Source organism: Malaclemys terrapin, chromosome 16 (assembly GCF_027887155.1).
Source record: "Malaclemys terrapin pileata isolate rMalTer1 chromosome 16, rMalTer1.hap1, whole genome shotgun sequence".
NCBI lineage: Eukaryota > Metazoa > Chordata > Testudines > Emydidae > Malaclemys > Malaclemys terrapin.
Genome location: NC_071520.1, coordinates 565,993 through 574,052, shown reverse-complemented (window position 1 = coordinate 574,052; position 8,060 = coordinate 565,993).

Genomic DNA, 8,060 nt, shown 5'->3' with positions numbered 1-8,060 from the left:
GGGCAGATCTCCTCGCGGAGCCCCTGCTACACAACCCCCAGCTCTGTGTGCAGGTGGCGGAGTCCCCCATGGTGTGCCAGAGGTTGGTGACTTCTGCCAGGACCAAAGTCAGAGACCTCCTGGACTACAACCGGGGAGACTGGCTGGATCCCCTGACGCTCGCTCAGCGCATGGGGCAATCCAGACCTCGTACTCCCCGGCGCGTGCTTCAGGAGCTGAGGGCCGCTTTGCCGCCCTCTGCTCGGGACTATCTCGACCGGGTCCTGCGAGAGGGCACGCCACGCCCACCCTCCACTCCGAGCCCTCCAGACCGTTTCATCGGGCCCCTGCTCCATAGACCCAATTGCGCCCCCCCGTCCCTTCGCCATGATCTGCAGCCGGTTCTATTCTGGACCGTGCCAAGGAAACGTCTATACACGCTCGTGCTCCATGTTCTTCATGTCCTCACCCTTGCGTCCCGATCCGATACAAAGTGGCGGGACCTCCTGCCACCTCTGGAGGGTGAGGAGCCCCGGTGGGCCAGCCTTTATTCTACTCTGATCCCGAAGCCCACCGGGGACATCAGTTGGCGGCTCCTTCACGGAGCTGTGAGCACAGGCATGTACTTGGCGCGGTTTACCCCTATCCCAGACACCTGCCCCTTTTGCGGCGTGAGGGAAACCCTGGCGCATGTTTACCTGGAGTGCACCAGGCTGCAGCCCCTATTCCGGCTCCTCAGGGATATTTTGTTACGATTTTGGTTGCACTTTTCCCCTCACCTTTTTATTTATGCACTCCCTATCCATCGCCCCACAAAGTCACGAGACCTCCTAGTCAACCTCCTCCTGGCCCTAGCAAAACTGGCCATCTATAAAACCAGGGAGAGGAGATTGGCCGATGGAGTCTCCTGTGACTGTGGGGCCTATTTCCGGTCCTCCGTTCGTTCACGTATCCGGGCAGAGTTCCTCTGGGTGGCGTCCACTGGCTCCCTTGACACCTTCGAGGAGCAGTGGGCGCTGTCCGGGGTTCTCTGCTCGGTGTCCCCGTCAGGTTCCCTTCTTTTGACCCTTTGACCTCACTCCTGTCCCTGTTCTTTTATTAGTTGTCCCCCGTAATTTTTTGGTCTCCAGGCCCTGTGGACCCCCCCTTAGGCTGGGGGGGATCCTTTAGCAGTGGGTGGGCTTCGCCGCCCACATCCTGGATCCCAATAGGACCAGACTCCTGTACCCCACTGGTCTGGGTCTGTCACTCCACCTTTCCATTCGTCCAATCCGTACTTTTTTAACTTGCTGGCAAGAATACTGTGGGGGACCATATCAAATGCTTTGCTAAAGTCAAGATATATCACATCCACTGCTTTCCCCATATCCACAGAGCCAGTTATCTCATCATAGAAGGCAATCAGATTGGTCAGACATGACGTGCCCTTGGTGAATCCATTTGACTGTTCCTGATCACCTTCCTCTCCTCCAAGTGCTTCAAAATGGTTTCCTTGAGGACTTGCTCTATGATTTTTCCAGGGACTGAGGTGAGGCTGACCGGTCTGTAGTTCCCTGGGTTCTCCTTCTTCCCCTTTTTAAAGATGGGCACTATATTTGCCTTTTTCCAATTGTCCGGGACTACCCCCGATTGCCACGAGTTTTCAAAGATAATGGCCAATGGTTCTGCAATCACATCAGCCAATTCCCTCAGCACCCTCCGATGCAATAGATCTGGACCCATGGATTCGTGTATGTGCAGCTTTTCTAAATAGTCTTTAACCTGTTCTTTCACCATTGAGGGCTGCTGACCTCCTCCCCATACTGTGTTGCCCAGGACAGCAGTCTGTGAGCTGTCCTTGTCTGTGAAGACTGAGGCAAAAAAAGCATTGAGTACTTCAGCTTTTTCCACATCATCTGTCACTATGTTGCCTCCCCGATTCATTAAGGGTCCCGCACTTTCCCTGACCTTTCTCTTGTTGCTAACATAGCTGTAGAAACCCTTCTTGTTACATCCCTTGCTAGCTGCAACTCCAGTTGTATTTTGGCCTTTCTGATTACACCCCTGCATGCTCGAGCAATATTTTTATACTCCTCCCGAGTATATCCAAGTTTCCACTTCTTGAAAGCTTCCTTTTTGTGTTTAAATCCTTCCTCTTGGGTCTCAAGTTGGATCTCAAGCTCTTTCTCTCCCTTGTCCCAAAGGAGTAACTGCAGCTTTCTTCCCAGCAGCCCTCCTTCTGCTCCCAGGTCCCCGGTTTCATAGAAGCCCTGCCTGTTCCTTCACAGGTGAGCGTCTCTGAATTAGGGCTCTGCTCTCCCCTGAAATCTCCCCCAGCTTGCAGCCTAATAGGTTAATTGGCCCGTCCAGCCTATGTTTTACGGTCAAAGGATTGATCATGTTAATTTCGATTAGTTGGTCTTCTGCCATGGGAACGTATCCTAAATGAAGGGAGGGTGGCTGTTAAATAGACATCGGTCCCGCTGAGTAACCCTGGGGGCAGAGGGGCTGACTGCAGGATAAGCCAGCCGTGCCCAAGACCTGGCACAGGGATGGGTCCCAGCAGACAGTGTTTCACCTTGGCCAAGGAGACTTCCACGTTCCCCCTGGAGGGAAGCTATGGGCTGTGCTAGCCATCCCTCTTCTAACCGCTATCAGTCCACTTCTTTGCTGAGAAGTGGCAGTCTCAGGCCAGCAAGGGACAAGATGTTAGTAAAACTCTTGTTCGTTGTTACAGCATGAAATGGTTCATCGTGGTCCAGGGTTTGATAACAAGTTATCGCTGGTGATTCCTATTGTAAAAGCCACCATGAAAGAGCTCTATAAAAGGGGAGAGAGACAGGAAAAAGAAGGAAAATCGGTTAAAGCATTTGAAATGAAAAATATTAAGGCTTTTAGCGTAACCAAAGCTGTTACTCCCTTTTTCTTTAGCTGTTGTGAGTTTTTGCAGGGAAAAGGCCTGTTTGACAGTCTAGATGGTGTTAACTATCCTTTGGGGGAGAAGAGAAAGTTAGTTGAGATGGGCTGGAGCTATTGTTATTGGCATCTGAGTCTGGTGTCTTGAAGAGGAAACAACAGGCGTGCAAAAGGGGACAGAAAAGAACAGTGAAGATAGAAAATGCAGCATCTGTCACTGGTGCTAACTCTCACTTGCACTCCTGCTGCTGGAGACACACATGCCCAGCTGGGGCTCTGATCAGCTGCACCAAGACCTAGCAATTTGAACCAGCATCTGGCTGTTTAGAGAATTGCCTGTAGCTGCCTCTCTGGTCCGAGCTTACAGCAGCCTTGCACAAGCTGCTGTCTTGGCTGGCTAAGCCTGATTCTAATTACACAGGCAAAGAGGGAAGCGTTGAGGTGGGGAAGGAAAAGGATGCCCAGGGGAGAGTGGGAACCCCCGTCTCACAGTCCAGGTGCTGTTTGGGCAGCAGAAAGCGCGATGCTGTTGGTTCATTCTCTCTGGCCCAGTCTAGGGTTACCATATTTTGTGCCTCCGAATGGAGGACACTCCACGGGGCCCCGGCCCCGCCCCCAGCCCCGCCCACGCCCCGCCCAACTCCGCCCCCTCCCCTGCTTCCCGCGAACATATAATTCGCGGGAAGCCTGAAGCAGGTAAGGGGGCGTGTGGGGGGGAGGGGGGGAGGAGGCGTGGCCCAGGCTGCCCCCCCCCCCCCCGGCGGCTCCAGCTTGGGTCGGCTCGGGCCCTGGGGTGCCGGCCCCGGCCGACCACCCCCGGCCCGCCCAGCACTGCCGGCCCCCGGCGACCCGGCGCACCCCGCGACCCCGGACCGGCTCCCGGCCCAGCGCACCCCCCGAATCCCAGCCTCGCGGCCCAGCGCACCCCCCGGATCCCGGCCCCGCGGCCCAGCGCACCCCCCAGCGGCCCGGCCCAGTGCAGCCCCCGGCCCCGCGGCCCAGCGCGCCCCGCGGGCCCGGCACCGCGCCCCCGGCTCCCCACCCGGCCCTGCACCCAGCCCGGCCCGGCACCGCGCGCCCGGCCCGGCACCATGCCCCCGGCCCCGCGGCCCCGGCCGAGCCCTCCCTCCCTCCCGATTTTCCCGGACATGCCCGGCTTTTGGGGATTTCCCCCCGCACGGGGATTTGAGCCCCCAAAAGCCGGACATGTCCGGGAAAATCCGGACATATGGTAACCCTAGCCCAGTCTGGCCTGGACGTATCTCAGGATCAGGATGACAAAGGCCCAACAATGTCATGATGGCTACCTGGATGGTGGGGAGGCAGCCATGATTGTGAAGCTCACTCCTTTCAGTTCTCAGGTCCCTTTTGGGGGCCCCTCTAACCCCAGAAATAAACAGTGTCCAAGGGGCGGGCAACCTCACTCCATTAACAACCAGTCAAAACACATTTCACTGATTTCAACTGTAACCTGTTTCTATGCTCTTTCAGCCTGTTGCCATGCCAACCCGTGCCCTTCCCAGGAGCCTTGAAGCCCCTTATCACAGCTCTTAAACCTAAATAATCCAGTTTGTATCAGGCTATTTGTCTTCAGCTTGTACTGGCTTCCCTAAGGAATTTTATCTGACAGGCCGAGCTGGACTTTTGTTACCTTGAACAACTCCCTGCACAGGCCCCTGTGCTGATCGCAGAAGTGTGCCAGTGGCAACGTTGCCCTCCAAGGTTGGTGTGTGCCCAGGGCCATGTCTTCTGCCCAGAGGGAAATGAACATAACAGCATGAGGGCTGTGAGCCCCGGTGGAGATGGGGCAGGGGCCTGGCACTGCTGGGAAAGCTGGTCACAACAGGGCATGAAGGAAAAACAGCCCTGGCACTGAGGAACAGCATGTGCCATCCAGCAGAGCAGCACTAGTGGGCCAGGAGCCCTACGCTGAGGGCCAGCTGGCTCAGTGAATTGGTGGATGCAGCTCACAACTGGGGAATAGCGAGAACAGATGAGGATGGTCAGGTGATCCTCGGGTGCAGACACAGAATGCTGCAGAGGTCAGTGTCCCTACGAGGCGCTCATAAGAACATAAAAATCACCATACTGGGTCAGACCAAAGGTCCATCCAGCCTAGTATCCTGTCTACCAACAGTGACCAATGCCAGGTGTCCCAGAGGGAGTGAACCTAACAGGTAATGATCAAGTGATCTCTCTCCTGCCATCCATCTCCACCCTCTGACAGAGGCTAGGGACACCATTCCTTACCCATCCTGGCTAATAGCATTAATGGACTTAACCTCCATGAATTTATCTCGTTCTCTTTTAAACCCTGTTATAGTCCTAGCCTTCACAACCTCCTCAGGCAAGGAGTTCCACAGGTTGACCGTGCGCTGTGTGAAGAAGAACTTCCTTTTATTTGTTTTAAACCTGCTGCCCATTAATTTCATTTGGTGGCCCCTAGTTCTTATATTATGGGAACAAGTAAATAACTTTTCCATATTCACTTTCTCCACACCACTCATGATTTTATGTTCCTATATCTTTTTTGAGATGAAGAGACCACATCTGTACACAGTATTCAAGATATGGGTGTACCATGGATTTATATAAGGGCAATAAGATATTCTCAGTCTTATTCTCTATCCCTTTTTGAACGATTCCTAACATCCTGTTTGCTTTTTTGACTGCCGCTGCACACTGTGTGGACGTCTTCAGAGAACTATCTACAATTCACCTGCCTGGGGAATGCGGTTCCCGGGGCTGAGGGCAAAGCCGATCCCTGCAGGCTCTGGGGCCAATGCCTCTCCCCACTGCACATGCTCCTGGCAGCCTGGCATGTGGTTTGAAATTGCCTGTGTCTTCTTCCCTAGGCCTCCATGCTCCATGTGCATTGCTTGGTTAGCACACAGCACTGGCCAAGTTTCTGTTGGTGTGGTCCCCTCTCACCTGCTCCATGGCACTGACAGGTAGGCTCCTGCCTTTGCATCACAGATATGCATCTGGGTGCCAACAAGAGAATGCATATTCTGCAATATGCAGACCAAGGCATTAACTCATTTGCATGCAGTTGCCACATTTCCAGACCTTGGCCCTACCAGGTGTAGTGGCAGCAAACCTGAGTGGAGCACAGCACATAGGTCAGTACTGAGTCCTTGGCAGGGAGCTGGGGGTCTCAGGAGATCTGCTTTCTGTTACTGCCCTGCAGTGTGCAGGGTAAGTCACTGCACCTCTCTGGGCCTCTCTCGGGCAGGCGGGGCTCATCAGCCGGGGCAGGTTGCCCACCTGGGAGAAGGGAACTCTGATTTCAACCAAAAGCATCAGGCCTGACAGTCAAAAAATCGAACAGAATGTTGGGAGTCATTAAAAAAGGGATAGATAGAATGTTCTGGTCATTTCCTCTGGGGCACCTGGAACTGGCCACTGTCAGAAGACCGGATACTGGGCTAGATGGACCTTTGGTCTGACCCAGTATGGCTGTTCTTATGTTCTTATGAAGCAGGGCCGGCTCCAGGGTTTTTGCCGCCCCAAGCAGCGCCCAAAAAAAAAAAAAAAAAAAAGCCGCGATCGCGATCTGTGGCGGCAATTCGGCGGGAGGTCCTTCGCTCCAAGTGGGAGTGAGGGACCATCCGCCGAATTGCCGCCGAATAGGTGGATGTGCCGCCCCTCTCCAGAATGGCCTCCCCAAACACCTGCTTGGGAAGCTGGTGCCTGGAGCTGGCCCTGTTATGAAGCAAGTGAGCACCTCCAGAAGAACGTAAGTCCCCCAGTTACAAATGGGACAGAGCAGGGAGAGCAGGATCTTCTCTTCTCCCTGTCTCATCATGCAGAACAATGGCACTGCAGCAGGGTGGTAGGGGGTGGTCTGACCCTTAAGGGGAGCTGGGCTCAGCCTCCCCAATGCCTAGTTATCTGCACCCCTGGTGTTGGGCTTGGGCCAGTGTTTGCGTCAGGGCCTTCCTAGAAGAATGAGCCTGCTCAGTGGGAAGGGAAGGGGTGAGGAAGAGGAAGACCAGGACCTGGAGGAGATCTCCATGGGGTGGGACTGATGGAGATCCCCTTCTCAGCTCCCCTTCTCAGAGGGAAAGAACTGGGGGATGATGAGTGGGACAGGCAGGGCCCATAGCAGTGTCTGAGAGGATCTGGAGGCCCTAGGGAAGGATATCTCTAGAAGGAAATAGCCTGCACAGGACAGTGCAGGAGGGTGTGGACGGGAGCTGGCACACTTACTTAAGGGTCCAGCTTAGGACTTGTATCCAGGGTGGGAGGAAATCCCCTTTGTATTGCCTTGTGCCATGAGGGCAAATGGGCCGCTGCGCCCAGGAGGGGGCTAATAGAGGAGTTATCGCCAGGGAGGGGGAGGATATGGGGTGACCCTGCCAGGGTATACCCCAATTGACTGTGATTGTGAGCTCCTTGGGGCATAGCCCCTCTTTTTGCTCTATGTCTGTACAGCACCCGACACGAGGGGGTCCTGGTCTGTGAGCGGGGCTCCTGGGCACCACCGCAATATAAATACATAATAATAATAATAACAGGGAAGAGCCAGCACAATTGATGAATGTCTGTTTTGTTGGTCTTTTTGTTTACCCCAGACTTTGTGGTTTGGGTAGAGGGATAAATCACTGAGAAGCACATGAAGCGGCACCTCCAGTTAGAGTGATGGAAGAGCCAGGGGGCCACCAAATTGTGAGACAGTGAGCTGGCCCGAGTGGGGAAACTGAAGCAGCCACTCCAATGGTGGATGAGGTAAAACCCTGTCACAGGTAGGAAATTCAAAGGGAATGCTTTTTTCACACAATGGGTGGTTAAACTGTGGAACTCCCTGCCACATGGTGTCAGTGAGGTCACAAATTTAGCAAGATTTGAAAAAGGATTGGACATTTCTATCAGGGATGGGCAACTTTAGGGTAGTAGAGAGCCACAAAATCCACTAAACCCTCTGGCAGGCTGTTGCGGTGAAGGAAGAAGCTGTCCTGGGGTGCTGCGAGAACATGTGCCAGGACAGCGCGTCCTGCCCTGACACCTCTGTTCCATGCTGTGGCACACACCCGTGCCTGCCCACGTTCAGGTCCATAATCTCCCAGAAGGGAGATGAGCCCACGCCTCCAGACAGCAGCCCTGCCCTGGTACCTGCTCCCCTGTTTGTTAATCCACAGGCGCTGTCCACCAGGGTCATCCTGGAGTGGGCCTGCTGCAACCAG